The following is a 27249-nucleotide window of genomic DNA, read 5'->3' on the forward strand; positions in this document are numbered from 1 at the left end:
ATGCATCTTTTTGGAGTATTGCAAACTTATGGGTCATACTTTGTACCTTATCTTTTCGGGCCTGATGAAACTTAAGTCTTGTTATAATCCAGAAGACAAGATGAGTGGCTGGGTGGGTTCTGAGAAGAGTCAGCAATGTCTTTCAGGGAAAATACCTGAGGGGAGGCCATTACAGATTCTCTTGGAAAAGTAAGGTTAATTTACCAAACCTCAGACAGGAGTGTAAGGACTACTTCTACTGGCAAAGAAGACACATTAGTGGCTTCAATGTCCCCAGCTTCATCAGAGTCTGCCTACATGTCTCTCTTCCAATTTTCAAAGATCCTATTCCTTTCCAGGAAACCCTGGTGGCGTAGTGGTTAAGTGCTATAGCTGCTAACCAAAGGGTCAGCAGTTCAAATCCACCAGGTGCTCCTTGGAAACTCTATGGGGCAGTTCTACTCTGTCCTATACGGTCTCTAAGAGTCGGAATCGACTCGAGGGCACTGGGTTTGGTTTCGGTTTTTGGTATTCCTTTCCAATCCATTGTCCTATAGGGTCGTGGTTCTAGGAGGTTCCAATCAATAATCTCACTTTAACAGAAGACACCCTGCAAGGTTGGGAAATCAATTTGCATTACAATTCAGCCACTCACAGTATGAAACTCTGGGTTTTGTTTCCTGAAACCTTATGCTTGTGACTATAGGGGAAAACATATTTTTTTTTCAGGGAACACATAGAAACTTTTATGTCACTTATAGGGTACGGCTACTGGGAATTTGAAGCCCACAAATAATGCTTTTCTTTCTCTATTTCCTTCAAAACAGTTAAGAGCAACTACCCAATCTCATTATACCCATGAGTTTCATACAAATTTTGTAAGGTATCAAATACGTGTTCATCCAGAATCTTGCCTCCAATAAATACTAGGAATATTCAGTGATAATATTTTGTATATCTTGACTGACACATCTGATCATGAAATACTAGTGCTCTTTTTACAACTTGAGGAGTCGCTGGTGATGCAGTTAAGCATTCAGATACTAACAAAAAGGTTGGCAGTTCTAATCCACCCAGAGGAGCCTCAGAAGAAAGGCCTGGGGATCTACTTCTGAAAATCAACCATAGAAAACACCTATGGAGCACAGTTCTACTCTGACACACCTGGGGTCACCAGGAGTCAGAAAGAGCTCGAAGGTGACAGAAAAAAAATCATTCTTTGCTCTGTTTGAGAGTGATAACAGAAAGAATTCAGTTAGGGAAAGATTAAGCCATGGTGATCAATATAAGTATTACAGAAAATGGAGAACAAGAGATAAATTTATTTCATGAAACACAAAAAGTCCCCTTAATAGAGTGGATATTCATTAGATCTTGAAGGAATAGGGGATATGGAGAGGAGAGTTCAAGAAAACTAAAGGGAAGGAGTTAACGACGCCCCAGTGCAGGGGATTTGCAAGTACAGGAGGGGAGCAGTACGACAGTATGGCTTTTTCAGACAGGAATGAAGCAGAGCTGATACGAGGGTGGCACAGAGGCCAAGCCATTGGTCACTGGGGTGGTGTCAATATGTTTTGGATCAACCAGAGGCTTCAAGGTAAATTTCTGTAAAATGGTGGTCAGGAATAAAAACAGCTCCACGCGGGCCAAGCCTTCTCCCAGACACATTCGTTTTCCTGAAAATAACAAGCAGAGAGGTTAGATACTCCGTGGACGCTATGTTTCTTATCTGGTACTGACAGAATATGCAGTAATTATTTGATGAATAATTATATACACGGGTGGAGGAAAAGCAGGATGGATGGAAGGATAGTTGCATAGACAGATGGACAGAGGTATGAACAAACTTGCTATCTAACTAATAATACATTATGTTAACAAAAACCTTCATTCAAGGAATATTTATTTTGAGCTCTATACCAAGTACTTTTTTAAGTATCCTGGATTGTACTTGTTGTTTTGACATTTCAAGTTTCCATCACTCTTTTCCTATAAACCACCTACATTGCTTGTCCAAGAACATTAAAGGGAGAGGTGTAAGAGGAGGGGGCTCATACATCTGTGTTTCCTCTGTACCCCTGGCATAAATTTAGTCAAAGACTATGTTTCCCTCATGTACTTTCAAAAGCACATATCTAAACATGTTTCTCCCACACTTCACATCTTCAAATGGCTCCCCGAAGCTATCTTAAGGCTTAAGGGTGAAACTGGTTGATTGGCCCTTCAGATTATGTTCCCAGTCTGACTTCCATGACCTTTCCTCCAGTCTTCAACCCCACATGCTTAGCTCTCACCATACTCATCCTTTGTCAATTTCCACCACACCATGCAGTTTCTAGATTTATTTCATGCTTTTTTCTTTGTCTAAGACATACTTCCCTCATACTTTCTTCAACAACTAGGTCAAACGTCACTTTCTCATTAAAATGTGATCCCCTTAGGCAGTAGAATCTTGCTCTCGAATGATTTCCTCAGCATCATATTTATCATAGTCTTGCTTTCATTGAAGCAAAAATCACATTGAATTGTAATTCTGTCACTATTTATTCTTCATTCCTGCTAAAACGTGAGTTGCTTAATGGGAGTGTACAGACCTTTGCCATCTGGGTATTTTCCATGCCAGATCCAATGCGGGCATCAAAAGCCAAATAATTAGAGAAGTTTCCTTCATGACCAGAAACTCAACTGACACACAGGAGGTGTTGAAATCTCAATATCCAAGAAGGAACCTCACGACTGGAAGAAGATCAGGGTGCTCTGGAATCATTGTAAGGTATGCAGACACATTCTCATGGTTTCCCTGACCCCTCAGGTAATTGGCTGGCAGTTCTAACATATTTGATATAGAGAGAATGTCCTATTCTGTCCTTTTGGTTAATTACATAGGTGAAAATAGCCTGCCCCTCAATTGTACACCAAGAAATTAGATAACCTACATGTAATGCACAAAGTCCTAGAAACACATAAACTTCCTATACTGACTCAACAAGAAATGGAAGACCTCAACAAAACCATAACAAGTGAGGAGACTGAATCAGTAATTAAAATCTCCCTAAAAAGAAAACACCCAGACTAGATGGCTTGACTGAGGAATATAGGAAACATTTCTAAGAATTAACTCCACTGCTTCTTAAACTTATCTCAAAAATAGAAGAGGAGGGAACATTTCCGAACTCAATCTATGAGACTAGGTAGTACTTTGATATCAAGCCAGGCAAAGACAACACAAGAAAAGAAATCTATACTGCAAAATTCCTTATGACTTTAGATGAAAATATCTTAAACAAAATACTAGCAAACTTAATCCAAACACGTATTAAAAGGATTATGCACCACATTCAAGTAAATTTTATCTTAGGAATGCAAGGGTAGCTCTACATTAGAAAATCTATCAATACCTTATAGCACCTTAATAGAACAAAAGATCATCTCAGTTGATGAAGAGAAGGTATTTGATGAAAATCCTACATGCTCTCATGATTAAAAAAACATTCAACAAGGTAGGAATATGAGGGCTATTCCTCAAGTAATAAAGAACATTTAGGAAAAGTCCACATATAACCTCATACGAAACGGACAAAGTCTGAGAACATTCCCTTTAAGATCAGGGACAAAACAAGGATGCCCACTCTCACAGCTCATGTTCAACTTTATATTGGAAGCCCTATCTGGAGCAATTAGGCAAAATAAAGAAAATAAGAGGTATGCAGATCAAGAAATTAGAAGAAGTAAAACTATACCTTTTTGCTGGTGTCATGATCTTATATATAGAAAATCCAAAAGAATCCACAAAAAAGTTACAAAAACTAACAAATTCAGCAATGTGACCAGATAAAAGGTAAACACACAAAAATCAATCAGGCTTCTATATATCATCAATGAATATTCAGAAAAGGAAATTAAGGAAACAAGTCCATTTGCAATACCATCTAAAATAATAAAATATCTTGGAATGAACATAGCCAAAGATGTAAAAGACTTGTACACTGAAAACTATAAATCATTACTGAAAGAAATCAAAGATGACCTAAATAAATATAGGGGCATTCCATTTTCATAGACTGGAAATCTTACTATTGTTAAGATGTCAATATTACTCAAAGCAATATATAAATGCAATGCAATACCCAACAAATGCCAACATTCTTCTTTGCAGAGATGGAAAGCCATTCCTCAAATTTATGTGTAACTGTGCAGGGCCCCTGATAGCCAACACACTCTTAAAAACACAACAAAGTAGGAAGACTCACATTTTCTAATATCAAAGCATATCATAGAGCTACAGTGGTCAAAAGAGTTGGGTACTGATATAATGATAGGTATATTCACTGATGGAATAGAATTAAAAGTTTAGAAAGAAACCCACACATCTGTGATCAACTGAGTTTTTATGAGGATGCTAAGTCCATTCTATGAGGAAAAGAATAGTCACTCTAATAAATAGTGCAGAGACAACTGTAACATTCCAAATTAAAAGGAAAAAAGTGAACTCAAAATATATCAAGAACCAAAATGCAAAAACTAAAACTATAAAACTCTTAACAAGAAAACATATCAGTAATGCTCTGAAATTTAATATTTAACAATGGGTTCTTAGGCATGGCAACAAAAACATGAACAACAAAAGACAACATAAATAAATGGGACTTTATCAAAATTTAAATGTTTATTCATCAAAGAGCTTCATCAACATAGTGAAAAGACAACCTACAGACTGGGAAAACATTTTGGGGACTCTATATCTGGTATGGTTTAATATCCAAAATATATAAAGACCTCCTGAAACAAAAAGACTAACAATGCAATAATAATAAAAAAAAAGACAAATGGACTAACAGCATAAACAGACATTTCACCAAAATGAAATACAAATGGTCAGAAAGCACCTGAAAAGATTCTCATGTCATTTGTCATAAGGAAAACTACAAATCAAAACCTCAATATCACTTCACCCCCACTAAGATTACAATAATAAAAAGAAAAAGAACAGGTGCTGGCAAGGATGTGGAAAAATTGTGAGTACAAAATGGTACAGCAACTGTGAAAAATAGTTTGAGGTTCCTAAAAACATTACCACTTGTTCTTCTAAAGTAAGAAAGCTAGAGAAGGGGTTGATTGCCTTCTGCTTCCAGATACTTCACTGAGCTACACTCAGTACCACTCCTAGGCATACACCTAAAAGAATTGAAAGCAGAAACATAAACAGATAAATGTACACCAATGTTCACTGCAGCACTGATCATGACAGCCAAAAGGTAGAAACAAACTAAATAACCATTAACAGATGAACAGACAACAAAATGTGCATACAGACAATGGAATATTACTTTGCCATAAAGAGAAATGAAGTCCTCATCCATGCTCCAGCATGGAAGAAACTTGACAACATTATGCTCACTGAAATAAACCAGTTACAAAAGGGTGGATATTGCATGATTCCACTTACATGAAATATCCAGAATAGGCAAATGTAAAAGAACCAAAGTTTATTAGTAGTTACCAGAGATGGGACTGTTAGTTTGTCATACTGTGGGGGCTTGCTTGTTGCTGCGATGCTGGAAGCTATGCCGCCAGTATTCAGATACCAACAGGGTCTCCCATGGAGGACAGGTTTAAGCTGAGCTTCCAGACTAAGATAGACTAAGAAGAAGGATCGGCAGTCTACTTCTGAAAAGAATTAGCCTGTTAAAACCTTATGAATAGCAGCGGAACATTGTCTAATATAGTGTTGGGAGATGAGCCCCCCAGGTTGGAAGGCACTCAAAAGACAGCTGGGGAAGACCTGTCTCCTCAAAGTAGGGTCGACCATAATGACATAGATGGAGTAAAGCTTTTGAGACCTTCATTTGCTGATGTGGCATCACTCAAATTGAGAAGAAACAGCTGCAAACATCCATTAATAATCAGAAACTGGAATGTACAAAGTGTGACTCTAGGAAATTTGAAAATCATCAAAAATGAAATGGAACACATAAATGTTAGGCATTGGTGAGCTGAATGGACTGGTATTGGCCATTTTGAATTGGACAATCATATAGTCTACTATGCCAAGAACGACAACTTGAAGAGGAATAGTGTTGTGTTCATCATCAAAGAGAACATTTCAAGATCTATCTGGAAGTACAGCACTGTCAGTGATAGGATAATATCCATATGCCTAGAAGAAGACCAGTTAATATGACTATTTTTCAAGTTTACGCACCAACCACTAGAGCCAAAGATGAAGAAATTGAAGACTTTTATCAGCTTCTGCAGTCTGAAATTGACCAAACGTGCAATCAGGATCCATTCATAATTACCGGTGATTGGAACAGGAAAGTTGGAAACAAAGAAAAAGGACTGGTAGTTGGGAAATATGGCCTTGGTGATAGAAATAATGCTGGAGATTGAATGACAGAATTTTGCAAGACCAATGACTTTTTCATTGCAAATACCCGTTTTCACCAACAAAAATGGTGACCATACACATGTACCTTGCCAGATGCAACACACAGGAGTCAAATCAACTACATGTGTGGAAAGAGACAAAGGAGAAGCTCAATATCATCAGTCAGAACAAGGCCAGGGGCCGACTGTGGAACAGGCCATCAATTGCTCATATGCAAGTTCAAGATGAAACTGGAGAAAATCAGAGCAAGTCCATGAGAGCCAAAATACAACCTTCAGTATATCCCAGCTGAACTTAGAGACCATCTCGAGAATAGATTTGACACCTTGAACACTAATGAGCAGAGACCAGAGGAGTTGTAGAATGACATCAAGGACATCATACATGAAGAAAGCAAGGGGTCACTGAAAAGACAGGAAAGAAAGAAAAGGCCAGGATGGATGTCAGAAGAGACTCTGAAACTTCCTCTTGAAGGTGGAGCAGCTGAAGCAAAAGGAAGAAAGGAAAAGTAAAAGAACTGAACAGAAGATTTCAAACGGTGAATCAAGAAGACAAAGTAAAGTATTATAATGACATGTGCAAAAAGCTGGAGATAGAAAATCAAAAGGGAAGAACACACTCGGCATTTCCCAAGCTGAAAGAAGTGAAGAAAAAATTCAAGCCTCAAGTTGCAATAGTAAGGGTTCCATGGGGAAAGCACTAAAGGACGCAGGAAGCATCAAAAGAAGATGGAGGGAATACAGAGTTCTTTACCAAAAAGAATTAGTAGACTTTCAACCATTTCAAGAGGTGGCACATAATCAGGAGTCAATGCTACTGAAGGAAGAAGTCCAAGCTGCTCTGAAAGCATTGGCAAAAAACAAGACTCCAGAAATTGATGGAATATCAATTGCGATGTTTCAACAAACGGATGCAGCACTTGAAGTGCTCACTTGTCTATGCCAAGAAATATGGAAGACAGTTTCCTGGCCAACCAACTGGAAGAGATCCATACTTATGCCTATTACCAAGAAAGTTGATCCAACTGAATGTGGAAATGATAGAACAATATCATTAATATCACACGCAAGCAAAATTTTGCTGAAGATCATTCAAAAATGGCTGCAGCAGTATATTGACAGGGACTGCTAGAAATTCAGGCTGGGTTCAGACGAGGACATGGAATCAGGGATATCATTGCTGATGTCAGGTGGATCTTGGCTGATAGCAGAGAATACCAGAAGGATGTTTACTTGTGTTTTATTGACTATACAAATGCATTCGACTGTGTGGATCAGAACAAATTACAAATAACAGTGCAAAGAATGGGAATTCCAGAACACTTAATAATACTCATGAGGAACCTATACATAGATCAAGAGGCAATTGTCCAGACAGAACAAGGGGGTATTAAGTGGTTTAAAGTCAGGAAAGGCGTGTGTCAGGGTTGTATCCTTTCACCATACCTATTGAATCTGAATGTTGAGCAAACAATCCGAGAAGCTAGACTATATGAAGAACAACGGGGCAACAAGAGTGGAGGAAGATTCATTAACAACCTGCTTTATGCAGGTGATACAACCTTGCTTGCTGAAAGTGAAGAGGACTTGAATCACTTACTGATGAAGATCAAAGATCACACACAGCCTTCAGTATGGATGACATCGCAACATAAAGAAAACAAAAATCCTCACAACTAGACCAATAAGCAACATCATGATAAACGGAGAAAAGATTGAAGTTGTTAAGGATTTCATTTTACTTGGATCCACGATCAACACCCATGGAAGCAGCAGTCAAGAAATCAAAAGACACATTGCATTGGGCAAATCTGCTGCAAAGGACTTCTTTGAAGTGTTGAAAAGACGTCACATTGAAGACTAAGGTGTGCCTGACCCAAGCCATAGTATTTTCAAATGTATCATGTGCATGTGAAAGTTGGACAATGAATAAGGAAGACAAGAAGAAACTGACGCCTTTGAACTGTGGTGTTGGTGAAGAAGTGGAGAAGGACATCATGCTTGGTAAAGTACAGGGGCAGTGGAAAAGAGGAAAAGCCCCTATGAGGTGGATTGACACAGTGGCTGCAAAAATGGGCTTGAGCATAACAATGATTGTAAGGACGGTGCAGGACTTGGCAGTGTTTCGTTCTGTTGTGCATAGGGTCTCTACGAGTCGGAACCGACTCGATGTCACCTAACAACAACAACTAAGGAGCAAAGGAGAAAGAGGCATTGTTCAAGGTTACTGAGCTTCTGTTAAGGGTGAGAGAACAATTTGGAAATGGATATCGGGTGACTGTTGTATGCCGTGATAAATGTAATAATGTCACTGGTTGTACATCTAAAAATGTTGAAACAGGAAATGTTTTGTCATATGTATACAAATACATATATAAACACTACTACAATTTTTTCAAAAATGCCTTGCCCTCTCTTCTTTCTTTGTTCCCTGCCCCTGTAATGCAGCTCACATTTCATTGCTATTATTAGAATGCTGCTTATTCCATTTTATGCCTTATTGTGAGGTATGTGAGAGCAGGAAGTTGGTGGCTTTCCCAGTTTGTCCCCTGAGCAGCCTGTGGTTCCCTCTCTCACAGCTCTAGTCATATTGGATTATAATGGTTTGTTTACTCATTTGCTTTCTTATCTAGGGAGTGGATGAGGCCCTTGAGTGCACATTCTGTGTTTATGGATATTTGTGTTCCTAGAGGTCAGCTTTGGGGCAGGGGGGAGATGGTGTGAGGGGCTCACAAAGATGCTAGCAATCTAAATGAGTTTCACCCTGTAGGAGATGCTATCGGGTAGCTCAGTGATGTATCTGGAGACAGAATTCAATCAACTCATTCCCTAACTTTCTCACTATGGGAGAACTGGGTCACATCCCCCAAAACTCACTAAAAAAATCTGGCCCAATATTAAGAATTTTTCATGAATAGGAAAGCATATGGCATTGGGAATGGTGCTCGAGATCACATACAAGCAGCAATTCTACTAGCCCCAAGTAGGCACCATGCAAGCCTCAGCCGATCTCTTACAGGTACCCGGTTCCCTAAATTACAGGTGGATAACCCATCAACTCATTGCCGTCGAGTTGAGCGTCTGGTGGACACAAATTACACAAATTACAGGTGGATACAAATTTCTATTACCTGCTGAGAAAGGCATGAAGTAATCACTCTTCTTAAAGTTGCCACGTTCATCCAGAAAGTGACCAGGGTCAAACATCTCTGGGTTAGGGAATTCTTTGTTGTCATGGAGCACAGAAGACAGTGAAGTTAATATGGTTGTGCCCTAGAATGAATAGGTATCATTGGACTTAGTTATACAGAAATCATGGAGTTGGTAAAATACTGGACATCACTTAGCCTAATGTCTTTGATCTATAGATGAGGAAACACACATCCAAAGAAACACAGTTACATTTCCACCCAGATAGATAAAGTAGTAAACAAGGATGGTTTTCTTTACATCTCTGGGGGTTTATATCTGTAATAATAATATTACAAAAGTAGCCTCCAACTATAATGGAAGTAATGAATATCTAGGTGACAGACCTTCTGAATGTCTTAGGTATTGTATATAAAATTTGTCCATGATTCACTGACTCCTACATATTCCTATCCTCAGAATATTATTGATCAGTTTATAAGGAAGTTGTCATGTATTTCACCTATAATGAATTTTATTCTACATTCTGAAAAAAAAAATGAAACAGAGATAAAGAGTTATGACTGATTATAAATTATTCCATTTATGTCACATTTCATTATATAACATTCTTGAAAAGGCAAAACTGCAGGGACAGACAGACAAAACTGGAGGCGGTGGAGTAGACTGGTTGCAATAATAGCAGGAAGGAAGTTTTTTGGGGGATGGTGATTGAAATGTCTTATATCTCAATTGTGGTGGTGGTTACATAACTGTGAAAACTCAATGAACAGTTTACTTAAAAGGGTGAGTTTTATTAAAAAATAGAATACGTCAAGACACAAGAGTACTTGTAGTCAAAACTATGACTTCATTGCATTTAACAAAAGAACCCCATTTAGACTTTCTAGAAACAGCAATTCCCACCAATTAGTTACATATCCTTCCAGAAATATGCCCTTCCAAAAATATTTTATGCACATCAGGCAGATGAACCTATATGCATTCATGTCACTTCTCAATTTCCTCTTTCCTTTACCTGAATGTCAAGCACTCTACTACATCTTGATTTTTATATTTATTGAATGATTTGAATATTGTCCCATACAAACACATACATTCTATTTGTTGTTAGGTGCTGTCAAGTTGGTTCTGACTCACAGCGAACCTATGTACAATAGAATGAAACACTGCCCCTTCCTGTGACATCCTCACAATCCTTCCTATGTTTGAGCCCATTGTTGCTGCCACAGTGTCAATCCGTCTCATGGAGGGTCTTCCTCTTTTTCGCTGACCCGCTACCTTACTGAGTATCGTATCCTTCTCCCGGGACTGATCCCTCCTGATAACATGTCCAAGGTACATGAGATGAAGTGTTGCCATCCTTGCTTCCAAGGAGCAGCACTCTGGCAGTTCATCTTCCAAGACAGATTTGTTCGTTCTTTTGGCAGTCCATGGTATAGTTCAATATTCTTAGCCAACAGCATAATTCAAAGGTGTTGATTCTTCTTCAGTCTTCCTAATTCATTGCCCAACTTTTCCATGCATATGAAGCAGCTGAAAACATCATGGATTGGGTTCCCAAAAAACCTGGCACACCATAGTCCTCAAAGTGACGTCTTTGCTTTTCAATACTTTAAAGAGGTCTTTTGCAGCACATTTGCCCAATGTAAAACATCATTTGATTACTTGACTGTTGCTTCCGTGGGCATTGAATGTAGATCCAAGTAAAATGAAATCCATCACAACTTTGATATTTTATTTTTTAATTTCTCATGATATTGCTTATTGGTCAAGTGGAATTTTTGCTTTTTTTGTACTGAGGTTCAGGCTGAAGGCTATAGTCTTTGATCTTCACCAGTAAGTGCATCACGATTTCTTTACTTTCGGCAAGTATGATTGTGTTATCTGCATATCACAGGTTGTTAATCAGTCTTCCTCCAATCTCAATGCTGCATTCTTCTTCATAAAGTCTAGCTTCTCTCATCATTATGAACACAGATACATCTGCCTTATTCATGTTGTACAATATGAAAGAACCATTTCACTTCTGACGAATATACAGATAGTTTATAAAAAAAAAAATAGTATTCCTTTATTCCAAGCAATGATGAAACTTATTTAGATGCTCCTCCAATTGTACATGGAGTAGACATCAAGAATTTGAATTCTTACATTATAAGATATTAAATTTTATATTATACTAGATATTGTCGTCTTCCAAATAGATGTACTATTTAGTAATTCAGCCACCAGTGTATGCAAGTACTCATCTACACATATCCTCACCAATACAACATTTTTCAGCTTTTGTCTTCATCAGTTTGATGGGTGAAAATGGTATGTTACAGGTTAGAAGCTTGACAATATGAAAAACAAGTTATCAGGATTGGAAGAAGATTCAGTAACAACCTGTGTTATGCAGGTGACACTACCTTGCTTGCTGAAAGTGAACAGGACTTGAAGCACTTACTGATGAAGATCAAAGACCAAAGCCTTCAGTATGGATTACATCAAACATAAAGAAAACAGAACTCCTAAGAACAGGACCAATAAGCAACATCATGAAAAACAGAAAATATTGACGTTCTCAAGGATTTCATTTTACTTGGATCTACAGTCAACATTCATGGAAGCAGCAGTCAATAAGTCAGATGACATTGGGCAAATCTGCTGCAAAAGACCTATTTAAAGTCATGAAAAGCAAAGATGTCACCTTGAAGACTAAGGCACACCTGACCCCAAAGATTTCATCTTGAAGACTAAGGTGCTCCTGACCCAAGCCATGGTATATTCAATTGCCTCATATGCATGCCAAAGCTGGATGATAAATAAGAAGACCAATGAGGTATCAATGCCTTTGAATTGCGGTGTTGGCAAAGAATACTGAATATATCCTGGACTGCCAAACAAACCAACAAATCTGTCTTGGAAGAAATACAAGCAGAACGATCTTTAGAAGCAATTATTTAGCAGTAGTTAATACTGATAACGAAAACTCTAGTGGCATAGTGGTTAAGTGCTGTGGGTGCTAACCAAATGTGGGCAGTTCGAATATGCCAGGTTCTCCTTGGAAACACTATGGGTAGTTGTACTCTGTCCTATAGGGTCGCTATAAGTCGGAATCTACTTGACAGCAACAGGTTTGGTTTTTTGATTTTGGTAAGTCATACATTGCTAATAATATTTGAATTTAAACCAATTAAAAATAAATAAAATTAAAACCTTAGTTCCTTAGTTGCATTAATCATATTTCAGGTACTCAGGAACTGGCTACTGTATTATACAGTACAGATGTAAGACATTTCCATCATTGCAGAAAGCTTTTTGGGTATGGCTGTCTTAAATCAGTTGTCAACAAATCACAGTCCATAGGAAGCCCAAATCCCACCTACTATCTGTTTGTTTTTATTTGTTTATTTGTTTGTTTTTAATAATTATATGCGTGAAATTCATATAAGATAAATCAACCATTTAAAAGTGAACAATTCAGTGGCATTTAGTACGTTCACAATGTTGTGCAAACACTACCTCTATCTAATTCCAAAACATTACCTTCACTCCTAAGTAAGCCTCCTACCATTAAGTTTATCCCCATTACCCCTCCCCCAACCCCATATAAATGAATAACATAACATGTAACCTTTTGTGTCTGGCTTCTTAGCAGATGTTTTAGTGGCTAATTGCTGGTTTATAGAAACACAACTGATTTTTGCAGGTTGATCTTGTACTCTTGCTAATTTGATGAATTTGTTTATTAGCTTTTGAAGCTTTCTTTTGTGAATTATTTGGAATCTCCTATATATAATCACGTCATCTGGGACTAGATTTAATTTTTGAAACCTTACCAAACTCACAGCCCTACCACCCCAAACAGAATTTTTAGTTCTCTTTATTTATTATAATAGCAATATGTGATGGCTTCAAGTGGGATGGAGTAGCTTGAGCAAGTAGGCACCATGTGTTAGAAGGCCTTGGAAAGCTGCTAACAAAAGATGTGCAAGCCACTGCACTGAAAACAAAGCATTATTGAGAAAAGTAAAGAACGCCCAAATAGATTGGTAGCATATACCATATTCATGAATTGAGAGATTCAACATGTCAATTCTTTCCAATTTGATCTACAAATTTAAAGTCACGCTAATTAAAATCCCAGTGAAATGTTTTGGGAAATTGACTAACTGATACTAAAATTCATTTGGCCATGTAAACAGGAAGGAGAAACCTAAGCAATCTTAAAGAAGCAGAACAAATTTGTAAGACTTACACTGCCAGGTCTCAAGGCCTGCAACAAAGCATGTAGCCCCAAACTAGATACACCACTTGTGATATTTGCACTTTTCTCAACCCGAGTTTGTCAAAGATTGAAATCATACTGTGAATATGGGAACTTTAAGAGAACTTGAAGAAACAAACCTTACCTTGGGGATGAGGCAGTTCCTGAATTTAATGTCACGGGTCACCCTGTGGGGCAGGGACATGGGGGCGAGGTCAGTGTATCTCTGGATCTCGTGCACTACGGCATCTGTGTAGGGCATGCTGCTCCTGTCCTGCATGCAGGGGCTCCGGTTTCGGCCAACCACATGGTCAATCTCCTCCTGGACTTTAACTGATAAGACAAAAGTAAGAACTGATGAAAAGGAGAAAACTGGCACAATTGCTATAGAAATTCAGCATTACATGAAGCCTTATGAAATTGTCCCGATATCATTATTAACATAAGTTATATGCCCAGAAGTACACCTAGACGGAGAGAATTGCATACATACTACCACCCGTCTGTCAGTTTGTTGTACCGTGGTGGCTTTTGTGTTGCTGTGATGCTGGAAGCTATCCCACCAGTATTCCAAATATCAGCAAGGTTACCCATGGTCTCACCTTCTTTGGAGATGTTCAGAGGAGGGACCTGACCTGGAGAAGTACATTATGCTTGATAAAGTAGAGGGTCAGTGAAAAGGAGGAGACCCCTCAACGAGATGAATTGACAGCATGGCTGCAATAATGGGCTTAAATAGAGCCATGATTCTGAGAATGGCACAGAATCGTGTAGTGTGTCATTTTGTTGTACATTGTATCACTGTGAGTTGGAACCAACTAGACAACACCTAACAACAACAACAACCAGGTATGGGAGATAAGGATTTACAAGTTCAACTCACCCCCATACAAAACACACATATACATGCATGCACACTCATACACACATGCACAAGCACTCATGCACACATATGCACATACACTCATACATACATTTCCTACCCCTTTCTATATCATATTGATATCACCATTTTTTGTTATATCAATACTCATTTTTTATATCATTATGACTACATAAATATTATTTCCTGCTGTGATCAAAAAAATTTTTTTTTCATATGCTTATATTTCATTTTTATACACTCTTTGATTTAAAAGTGTCTCTTTATTTTATTACTAATTTCTTAGATGCAAATTTAGAATGACTTCTAGATGCTCTGGAAAATCTAGAAGTTTGAAACTCCTAGTAATAATCTCCTAATTGTGCAGAAGCCTGAGATAATTGATCACATCCCCTTCATTCTTGGTCTTCCCTCACATGAGCTTTATCCACCCACTCCACTGGGAACTGGTTGCTTTCTAGGCCTGGTGGCCAGTAGCCTTCCTGAAATTTTCCTGCTGCAACTCTCTTCCCATGGAATCCTGACACCGCACCAGAGCTTTATCATGTTTAGTTCTGCCCACACTGTCCTTTCCTTCTCTCAGTGCCCTTCCCTGTAATGGGTTGAATTGTGTTCCTCAAAAATGTGTGTCAACTTAATGGTCTGACTGAGACTAGAGGAATCCCGGCGGCCATGGTCCCCAAACCTTCTGTTGGCCCAGGATGGGAACCATTGCCGAAGACAACTCATCAGACATGAAAGGGACTGGTCAGTGGATAGGAGAGAGATGCTGATGAAGAGTGAGATATTTGTATCAGGTGGACACTTGAGACTGTGTTGGCATCTCCTGTCTGGAGGGGGGATGGGAGGAGAGAGAGAGTTGTAAGCTGACAAAATTGTCATGAAAGGAGAGACTGGAAGGGCTGACTCATTAGGGGGAGAGCAAGTGGGAGTACAGAGTAAGGTGTATATAAACTTATATGTGACAGTTTGACTTGATTTGTAAACGTCCACTTGAAGCTCAATAAAAGTTAATAAAAAAAGAATGTGTGTCAGCTTGGCTAGGCCATGATATGCGGTATTGTCTGGTTGTCCACCATTTTGTGATCTGATGAGATTATCCCATGTGTTATTGTTCCAAACCTCAATGATGTTAATGGAAACCCCAGTTAAGAGCTATGGCTGTTCACCAAAAGGTTGGCATTTGAATCCACCGGGCAGTTCAATTCTGTCCTACAGCGTCACTGTGAGTCTCAATCCACTCAACAATGGCAATGGGTTTAGTTTTGGTTTATGATGTTAATGAGGCAGTATTAGAGGCAGTTACATTAATGAGGCAGCAGGACTCAATCTACAGCATTAGGCTGTATTTTGAGCCAATCTCTTTTGAGATATAAAAGACAGAAATGAACAGAGAGAATAGGGACTTCATTACCACCAAGTAAGGAGAGCTAGGAGCAGAGCATGTCCATTGAACTTGGGGCCCCCTAGACTAAGGGGAAGTTTGATAACAAGGACCTTCTTCCAGAGCTGACAGAGAGAGAAAAACTTCCCCTGGAGCTGATGCCCCGAATTCAGACTGCTAGCCTCCTAAACTGTGAGAGAATAAATTTCTGTTTTCTAAAGCCATCCACTTGTGGTATTTCTGCTAAAGCAGCACTAGATAACTAAGAAACTCCCCTATTGAGCAAAGTTCTCCCATTTTTACCTCTTCATCAAATTTAGACAAATTGCACCTGGGGGCACAGAACTTTAAATAATGAGCCTTGTCTAAGAGAAACATGATGGAATACATTAGCTGTGTCTTGCCAACTTCCTTTCTGAATTTTATCTTGCCCACCATCTGTGGTTTTACCTGTGACCTCTGGGTGCTTTAGCAGAAGCAGGAGTCCGTATCTCAAGGTGGTGCTTGTTGTCTGTGACGCTGCTCCAAGCAGATCATGTACTGTGTTCAACAAATTTTCAACACTGTATTCAGACTGTTGATTATGCTTTTCCTAGGAATGATTTGACAAAATGTTGACAAATTAGTTTGCCAGCATATTTAATGACAATGCATCCAAAACAACTCAGGTTGTCCTAGAGCTAAGCAAACTTAGAAACTGAAAGTAGAGTTTTCTAAAATAAACTAGTGTATTTTTTTTTTTTTTATGGCATGGCAGAGGTTGTAGATGAATTGACCTAATCTTTATTTTCTAACCCTTTATCGTATACTTGAAAAATAATTTCATTTCACAGCTTCTTTAGCAGTAATATGGGTGAAACAACATATTTCTTGCCAATGAGATATGAGCAAAAGTCCCCTGATACAACTTCTTCTCTTTCCTACTTCTTATTCAAAACCCACATGTGCAAGTGCATGTTGGACAGACATTATCTCGGGACAAGAAGATTGAAGCATGAAGATAAAGGCCTATATATTGAGTTTGGTGAAGGCAAGCACAAGACACTTGACTCCTTGATGCTTCTAGGCTCTTGTACTTGCTTGGACTGCCTAACATGAGACTCCTTGTGAGGTAAATATGAGACAAACCCACTATGTGATTAAGCGTATTGTTAATTTGGTTTAATTGAAGAACAAACACAATCTTAATTGATAAAAAAAAAAAAATTTTTTTTTCTAAACAAGTGAGGTTGCTTTAGGACTAGGAGATGATGATGGGACACTGAACAGTCAATACAAAAAGGAAAGCATGAAATATTGACTTGAAGGAGTCATCCACATACCTGAGGAAAAACTCTTTTCCTAACTAGTACACTACAGCAGCAATATTTTAATGAGGCACCTTAAAATCTCCTGGTGACCTGTGGCATATCTAACATCACACAATGAACCCCATTAAGACTGATTTACTCCTATCAATGGGTGTACATGTTAGGCAAACCAAGTCAACTCCCTTGGCAACATTAATTTCATTGTTTTCTAACTCATCAACACAAAATTGCTCTAAAGCCAAAAAAGGAGCAGAGCACTTATAAACCAATATTACTACTGTCATCTGTTCGAGTGAATTTAAAGATTAAGTGGTCATGTGTGCATAGCCTATCAAAATTAAGATAGATTACACCAAACCTTGTTGAAAGAAATTAAAGAACGCTATATAAGTGGAAATACATTTCATGTTTATCAATCTTAACACTTTTTATTGCTAACGTGGCATTACTCCCACACCTAGTTACAGATTTAAGGAGATCTCCTATCAAAATCAAAATCCAAAATCCTGTCTTCTGCAGACATTGGGAAACTTATCCTAAAATTCACGGGGGAGGGTTATGGCAAAATGGAGGATGACTGCTAAAGGGCATGTGGTATCCTTCAGGTCGATGAAAATGTTCTGAAATTGATGGTAGTTATGGCTACACAACACTGAATAAACTAAAAACCATTGAATTATGTACTTTATATGAGTGAATTTTGTGCCATGGGAATTAGATCTCAATTTAAGTTTAACAAAAAAATTAATCCAGGTTCTTAATACAGGAGTAAGGCCCAGAAAAATAATACTCTTTTTAAATATCACATTGAGATAATTGATGTTGTTAGTTACCACAGAGTCAGCTTCAACTCATGGCTCCCTTGTAATTGAAATGCCAGAGAGCTCAGAGCCTCCGTAACCTGGGATAACTGCAGATGCTTCAGATGATTAAGGATCCCCTATAAACGCAAGCAAAATACTGGATCTCGTGTAGGTGCATTGGTAAAAATCATTCAGGTGCAACTCATGTGCACACTTCTGAGAAAGTGTCCACACCTTGAATCAGATTCTCAAAATAACTGGACCACAAGAAAGGAGAAAAATCATTGCCCTAGCAGCAGCAAAGGAAACCCTGGTGGCGTAGTGGTTAAGTGTTATGGCTGCTAACCAAGAAGTCAGCAGTTCAAATCCACCAGGCGCTCCTTGGAAACTCTACGGGGCAGTTCTACTTTGTCCTGTAGGGTCGCTATGAGTCGGAATCGACTCGACGACAGTGGTGGTGGTTTGGTGGTGAGCAGCAGCAAAGGCTGACAGGGGAAGTTATTTGCTTTTTCTCTCTACCAGTTTCTTTAAACCCCTCCATCTCCTTCACTGCATTTCATCTGGAACACATGATTTGAGTGGTCTGGGTCAAATTCAGGGATAATTCTTTGAATATTACTTCCTTCAGTATTTCACTCCCTCCCATTTTGGGCTACTATTTTTCTGCCCAGTGCCAAAAAAAGGTGGCTGAATGGAGTAATGATGGCCTCAGGGGAAGGACTCTCTATCAGAGTTAGCTCTTTTCAGAGTGTTCTGAATTCTACCTCTCCCCATTTCAATGAGAACATTGTAGCTTAGCACGTATCTTTATGGAATCTATATTACTCTTCTTACACAGATTTTCAGCATGTCCTTATCGTTATTAAAATTCAGCAAAAAAATCATTATCTCTTTGCTAAACTTGTCAAATATGACGTCTTGTCTCATGACTACAGTTTCCCACACAATCCCCTGTTATTTTTCTCCCACCCTCCCCTCTCTACTAAAACCACACTCTATAGGGTTCTTCCAGCACAAAATCTCAACTAAATTCACAGACCTTTCCAAATACAACATCCTTCACTTCTCTATTTTATTTGATCCATTTCTTCTAAAACATTGCTTCTTCTTTGACTTCCTGGGCACTGCCTCACTGATTCTCTTCCCAGATCTCTGAGAACACGACATAATGAACAACTTTCATTTTATTTCAGACACCTCTGCATTTCCAAGGTTCACACTTTCATTGAGACCAAGTCTAAATAAATGGAAAATCTCCCAGATGGTCCTTGAGCTCCATTCTTATCATACAGAGTTTTTTTACAGGTACCAGAATGATTTCCTTAATAATTATTTGCATTTCATCCTGGCATGACTCGTAAACTAGCTACTTGATTAGATGAAATCTTTCCATGCCAGCATTTATGTTTACAGTTTCCCTGAAAGACATCAACAGCCAATTCCCTATTTGTCCAAATTCATCTTCGGGAACACTCCATGAAGGCTTTGCTCTTCCAACTCCTTTATCTCTTTGACATCACAAACCTCTCATCCTCTGAATACACCATTCAACCCATCTGTAATGCTCTTTCATGTCCTTCACTGAAAATATTGTAAGATCTGCATCAAACCTCAGGACATGCAGAAAGTTTACCTAAGTCAAGCCTTTCCTTCTCACGGTGGGCAATGTTCACTTGCATCTTTGTTTTTTGCCATCGTATTTCCTATATTTTATCTTGTTTGTAATTGATTCCATTTCACTGAGGTGTGCATTCTGCTTCTCTTTAAGTAGATTATTAGTACCTAAAGAACAGGGTCTATGTGCTCTAATTATTTAACAATTTATTTCTTCTGTGATGCTTAATGCAGATCTATGCATACCTAGGTACTAAAAGTGCTTGTCAAGAATTTCTTGCCTGACATTTAACCATCCCTAGTAGTTTTTTCTTTTAAGTACAGAACTATGCAATTAACCACAAAATGCAAAAGCAATAAAGAACTGAATGGCCTCTGACATCTTACCTGTTCCATTTTGATCAGGAAACAATCAATAAAGTCCCGAGGATTGTTAATGTCCAAGCTTTCTTGGTGTTCTTTCACTTTCTCCAAAATATAACTTTTTACATAAGCATCATTATTAATATAATTCTTATGACTCCCTGGGAAATAATCAGTGAGCAAAGGGAATGCATTACAGACCTACAAGAGAAAAACATCATTTATTAAATATAAATCTTTTAAATAATATATAGGTATGATGTGCGGAAACCTGGTTAAAACTGGAGCTATAAAGATGAATGAAAATGTCTCCATCTGGAGCTGGAGTTTCTTACTTTACACATAATTCTCTATGCTTATAGAAAGATTCCAGGCAGAAAAGTGACCAGATGATCAATGATGATCATCATTTCTGATACTCAGATATTATTCCTATAGTATAAAAGGAATCTTTATATCAATCCTCTCATTTTTTATATCAATACTTTTCTACAAATTTTATTTACCAATGGCATAAATTACTATGATTCACACTTTACTGTTGAGGACAGAGGAGGTTAAAGAAGTCTAAGCAACCTGGTTGATATAGACCACAAAGCTACTCATGACTACTATCAAGCTGAAATAGAAATAGAATTGGGGTTTTAGAACTGGGAGGAGATTGAAGATACCATGAAACCCAACTGAACATTTTGTGGATAGATACCTGTACACCAGAGCAGCTAAGTGAGTTCTCTAAGAGCACACGAGTGTCATCTAGGCAGGGTGCAGGATATGCCAGCTAAACACAGGGTAAAATTGTGATGATTGTTTATGGTTCATACCCTGTAAACCCCAATCATTTTGTCATCTAGGATCCCAGATGAGGCATAACCAAACTTATCTTAGTAACATCAGTTGTCCTATACATTCTCCCTCTTTGACATGCTAAGTTAGAATATTTCTGCCAAGTTTTCTGATGAATATGTCACTACAAATTGAATGAAGGACAAGCCTTACTGGTAATGGAAGCCTTTCAGCAAGGGCCTTGGATCTCCAATGACTGCTATAGGCATACTTTTGGGGCAGTAACCATAGTACTTTATGGAAACTGGGCTTTGAGGTTTAGGAGAAAAACCACTGTGTAGGGAGCCAATGGGATTGAAAAGAGCTCTATATTCTGAGATCTCAATTTCTTCTGTGTAAAATAAAGAGGTTGGTTATATTTCCCAGATGTTTACTCCAGGTTGCTAAGCTCTGGCCAGGATTTTTGTGTTCAAACTTTCATTCCACAGCTTGGTCCATTACATAATTTTGCACTTCTCAAAGAAAGGGTATTGGCCTCACCTGAATCCATGGGGAGCACAGAATCTTGATGTTTTCATTTGATTTTTTATCAAATTAAGAAAATTCTGATCATTATAATCAAAACGATTCTGGAAAATAATGGAGCACATCACATTGTAGGGAGCACAACCCGTGATGAAAGTGGGATCGCAGGGCAAGGCTAAAGAATTGGACACGTGAAAAAAATAGCATTAAAATATACATATAAAACTGTCACTGAAATAACTTTGGAAAGTTTGAAGCAACATGTACCTAGAAATTCCCTTGTCACTTACACATTCATGCATGCCTATAATCTCTTCAGAGTGAATTGACCCTTTTTTTTTTTACTCTCTAGTTTAATAATGATGTTCCCAAAACTGCCTTCACTTCCCTTGCATTTTATTTACACCATTCTAAATCAAGATGCCTATAATTTTGGAGGGTAAAAGAAAAAAAAATTTAAGAGACCATTTTCTAAAAAATAATAATAAACCTCTTTAGAGTTCTAAACTGCAAAGATGTCACTTTAATGACTGAGGTCGACCTGATCCAAGCCATGTCTTTTCAATCACCTCAAATGCATGCAAAAGCTGAACAATGACAAAAGAAGACAGAAGAATTTATGCATTGAAATTGGGGTGCTGGCAAGCAATGTTGAATATACCGTGGATTGCGAGAAGTATGAACAAATCAGCCTTAGAAGCAATGTAAGCAGAATGCTCCTGTGAGGGAGGAGGATTTGTCTGGCTTAATTTATACATGTCATCAGAAAAGGCCAATCCCTAAATAAAGACATTATGTTTGATAAAATAGAAAACACCCATTGCTGTCAAGTCAATTCTGACTCGTATCAACCCTACAATAGGTAAGTACAGAACTAGCAAAAATGAGGAAAACCCTCAATGAGATGTACTGACACGCTAGAGAAGGGTTCATTCTATTATACATGAGGTTGCCAACATCAACAACAATAAATCTAAATTATGATGGTAGAATCACATCTGTCTGCAAAGTCTGCGAACAATTAAGCATTGATAAGGGAAAGGAGAAAATAGTTAGAGACCTCAACACTTCTTATATATACCGAGTAGTTAAAGGAACCACGTATAGAACTGGCAGAGGGACAGATTAAAGAGAGTATTTACAGGCAAATTTGGGTATTTAAAGGAACAAATGTAAAAAATAAAAAAGCCTTCCTTGCAGTATGAGTAGGTAGGTTAATACCAACAAAGAGAAGTCCTAAGAAGATAGTTTGCCTAATAAAAGTAAAACGAGAAATTTTCATTTCATACTAAAATGATATGTAGGGCAAAAAAATGAAGAAAGTTAATTAATAAATGGAATACTTTTCTTTCTTTCTTTCTGTTGGGGAAAAGAGGATTCTTTCCTGCTCTATAAAGTAGTATGCATCATCTCCAATCAGGAGCCTTGGTAGCACAGTGGTTAACTGCTCAGTTCCTAATAGAAAAGTCAGTGGTTTCAATCCACCAGCTGTTGTTCCTCTAGAGAAAAAAAGGTGTGGCAGTCTGCTCGCATAAAGATATAGAGCCTTGCGTTATTCACGATAGCAAAAAGATGGAAACAATCTAAGTACTCAACAACAGATAAATGAAAAAACAAATCACGATACATATACTCAATGGAATACTACCTAACATAAAGAACATGGATGAATCCACAAAACATCTCACAATATGCATGAATCTGTCACAAAAGAACACACACTGCGTGAGATCACTTTCTAAAAGCTCAAGAAAAGGTTTATACACAGAAAAAAAGAATCTTTGATGGTTACAAGGTAGGAGAGCAATGGAGAGGGGAAATTACAAAGTAGATAGTAGACAAGTGTTAACTCTGGTGAAGGGAAACACAACATACCATACAGGGGAAGTCATCACAACTTGACCAAGTTAAAATCATAGACACTTCCAGGAAACATTCCAAGCACCTTGCGGGACCAATTTACTGGGTCTGAGCATTGGAGATCATAGTCTCAGGGGACGTGTATGTCAATTGGTATAACAGAGTTCATAAAGATAACGTTCCACATCCTACTTTGGTAAGTAGCATCTGGGATCTTAAAAGCTTGTGAGTGGCCATCTGAGATACTTACATTGGTCCCATTCCATCCAGAGCAAAGGAGAATGAAAAAATCCAAAGACACAAGGAATATATTAGTCCAAAGGACTGATGGACCACATGAACCACAGCCTCCCCAAGACTGAGCCAAAGAAGAAGTAGATGGTGCCAGGCTACCACCACAAACTGCCCTGACAGGGACCACAACAGAGGGTCCTGGACAGAGCAGGAGAAAATTATTGAACAAAATCTGAATTCCAAAAAAAAAGAGCAGAGTTACTGGTCTGAAAATGACTGGAAGAACCCTTAAGACTATAGACCCTGGACAGCCTGCTAACTCATAACTGAAGCCATTTCTCAAGTTCACGTTTCAGCCAAAGATTAGACAGGTCTATAAAACAAACAATAACACACTTGAAGAAACTGGTCCTTAGTTCTATCACGCATATGAGACAAAATGGGCAACACCTGCCCAAAAACAAAGAGGGCAGAAAGGAACAGGAAAACTGGACGAGTGGACAAGGAGAACCTGGGATGGAACGTGGAAGAGCGCTGACACATTACAGGGATTGCAACCAATGTCACAAAACAATTTGTGTATAAAATTTTAAACGAGAAACTAATCTGTGCTATAAGCTTTCACCTAAAGGACAGTAATTTTTTTTTTTAAAAGAATTGCTTAAGAAACACATTTGTATATATGTTCTTATTGTTTTTTTATTGTTAGGTGCTGTCAGTTCAGTTCTGACTCATAGCGACCCTATGCACAATAGAAGAAAATATTGCCCGGTCCTGCACTATCCTCACAATTGTTGCTATGCTTGAGCCCATTGCTGCAGCCACTGTGTCAATCCATCTCCTTGAGGGTCTTCCTCTTTTTCTCTGACCCTCTACTTTACCAAGCATGATGTCCTTCTTCAGGGACTGATCCCTTCTGACAATGTGTCCAAAGTATGTGAGACATAGTCTCACCATCCTTGCTTCTAAGGAGCATTCTGGTTGGATTTCAAGACAGATTTCTTCGTTCTTTTGGCAGTCCATGTTCTGTTCAATATTCCTTACCAACGCCACAATTCGAAGGCCTTTATATATATATATGTAAAAATATATTTATATATATATAAAGAGAGAGAATCTTGGAAACTATATGTGTCTCTATGAATCTGAATCTATATCTATATAAAGAAAGAGAATCTTGGAAACTGTATGTGTCTCTATGAATCTGAATCAACCCTACTCAATGACTTTTTTGGGTTCATCTCCAATCAGACTAAAACAGACAGGTAACATATATCTAAATAACCTACTTTCAAAAAAAAAAAAAAATAACCAGTGAAAACTTATTTTGGTGTGTGTATATACTGTGTGAGGACTGTTACCTGATTGGGGCCCGTGCCCCGAAGGAGTCAAGCCAATGAAATGTACTCCAAGTTAGAAACAGTGAGAATGTTTATTCAGGAGATGTAGACATGACTGGGAGCTCGGCAGCAACAGAAGCTGTCTCTATGGAGTCTCAAAGAGCAATTTTTACATCAGAGTTTATATATCATTTTGGCAAGGGTTACCTAATGTTTTTAAGCACATAGCCCACAGATGGTCCTATACATCACAAAACAACTAGAAGAAACTCTTTATTAAACTAAAGATATGCATATCAGACATCTGGACTCTAATCTGTATGCTGTAACAGGCTGAAAAAAACTTACATAAGGATCTCTCGGCTAGCAGAACTGATCTGCCCAGTCCACTCTGACTGAGATAAGGAGCAAGAAAGGAAGTTTCAGACCAAAAGTGCCAGGCAGCCATCCTAGGTGCCCTCTTGCAGGCTGAAAGCCATTTCTCAAGAAAACAAAGAACAGATGAGAGACCAAGGCCACAGGAGCTGAGAGAGCTCTGCTCCCCTTTGGAAGAGACCAATGCAACCGGTGCAATAAAAAGATGCTTAGAGATTACTCAGAGCATCATTATGGCATTAGTTATGTCAAGCTCTCAATCACCCATTTTGAGTAGGAGAAAACATATTGCAAGGCATTAGCGTCACAGGACATTCAAATTTTGAGATGCCAGTAGGTCTAATTGGAGGGAGTGTCAGAACTAAAATTAAGAGCTCTATAATCAAATTAAACTTACTTAAATTACTTCTACTCTCATGATAACATTTGACTTTTGTTAAAGTTTACCATTTGAAAAATAAAGCTCAGTCATGCTAGTTATGTTAAGAGTGGAACAGGCTGCTCAGCCATATCTTGAACAGAACCTGCACATTTTCCTTTCCCTAGCCTGTCCCTGTCTCCTAGTATGATTTTGCATTAGCTCCTCTAAAAGTTAAATGTTAACCAGTGTTTCCCCTAGGACCTTGAAAAACAAGTGATATCAATCTAAGCCTGTCAAATAGGACTATGCTCATCAAGATGGCACCAGTCACCCCCTGGACTGATGAGATAATAGCAGGGAAAGATCAACCTGTTTGAGATGTGCTCACCTAAACCACGCAGAAAGAGAATGAACATTTCACAAGTTCCTAAAACCCTTGTCCCCTTTTCCCTATAAAACCCCAGTGGGGCTGCAGTTTCTCGAGACAGACAGCTTTCGGAGGAGATCATTCCCTTCTGTCTCCATATACGAGTATATACAATAAAGCTCTTGCTACCCACCTCAGCCCTGTCTCAAGAATTGGCTGTTTGCGGCAGGCGGGCGGCTCTAACTCACGAAATCTCAGTAACAAGAGTGTTCCCACAACTGGTGTTAAAAACAGGCTTCATTGAGTTGTTAAAAAACTTAGAGCCTATAGATAGACACATTATTTTAAGTACCTTAAAGAAGTTCCTCAGCAAGCACCTAGGCATTATCTCTTTTCCTCTCAGTTAAATAAAAAAATCGAACCTGTTGTCATGGAGTTGATTCCAACTCATAGCAACCCTATTGGAGAGAGTAGAACAGCCCCATAGAGTATCCAAGGATTGGCTGGTGGATTCAAACTGCCAAACTTTTGGTTAGCAGCCATGCTCTTATCCACTGCACCACCAGGGCTCCGCCTCAGCTAAGGAAGCAGAGTTCATTTGCAATTTCCGAACTAATGGTCAGCTTTGTGTTCAAAGATTCCAATTCACTATGAGTCGGAATTCACTCAACCTCAACGGTTTGGATTTTGGGTTTTTTTTTTTTTTTTTTAGTTTCAGATGTAGCACTAAACTTTCTGATCACTACACTTTCATGTCAAAATTTTCTATACTTTTCATTTTAGAAATATCGCCTTAGTTAAATTGTATCAGGAGTGAGATACTTGTGTTAGACTAGAAACTAATGTAAAGAAAGCTTTGCAGTTAAATTGCCACCCTTGAAAATCTCACCTTTCCTGTCATTTGCCTTGATGTGACACTGTTATCTGTACTCACTCTACTTGATACATATCTCTTCATTTTGCCAGAAAGCAGAGCATACCATTACAGCCAAACACAAGCTCTCCCATGCTTCATTCCTTCAATAAATTATAATTGTTTTTAATATTAAATTGGAGTGTTGGTCCAGGGGCTTCACTAAGACATTTACTAGTAACACCATGAAGCAACTCAATGGATTTTACCTCTGCAGCATCCAGGGCAGCAAGAAAATCAGAGCAAAACCTCTTGGGCCTGTCTGCTTTTCATGCCATAACAAGGGTTAAGGCAGGTAAACACCTCTTGGGTCCCAGCCCTGCTCACTTTTCATACAGGCCCTCCAGCATTTATTGAAGG

At 38.4% G+C, this 27249-nt stretch overlaps 1 pseudogene; it reads right to left on the reverse strand.

Moving 5' to 3' along the window:
• Positions 1 to 1367: 1367 nt before the first annotated feature.
• On the reverse strand, positions 1368 to 26118 carry LOC126060004 (cytochrome P450 2C42-like; annotated as a pseudogene).
• Positions 26119 to 27249: the final 1131 nt, after the last annotated feature.

Source organism: Elephas maximus, chromosome 16, assembly GCF_024166365.1.
Source record: "Elephas maximus indicus isolate mEleMax1 chromosome 16, mEleMax1 primary haplotype, whole genome shotgun sequence".
Lineage (NCBI taxonomy): Eukaryota > Metazoa > Chordata > Mammalia > Proboscidea > Elephantidae > Elephas > Elephas maximus.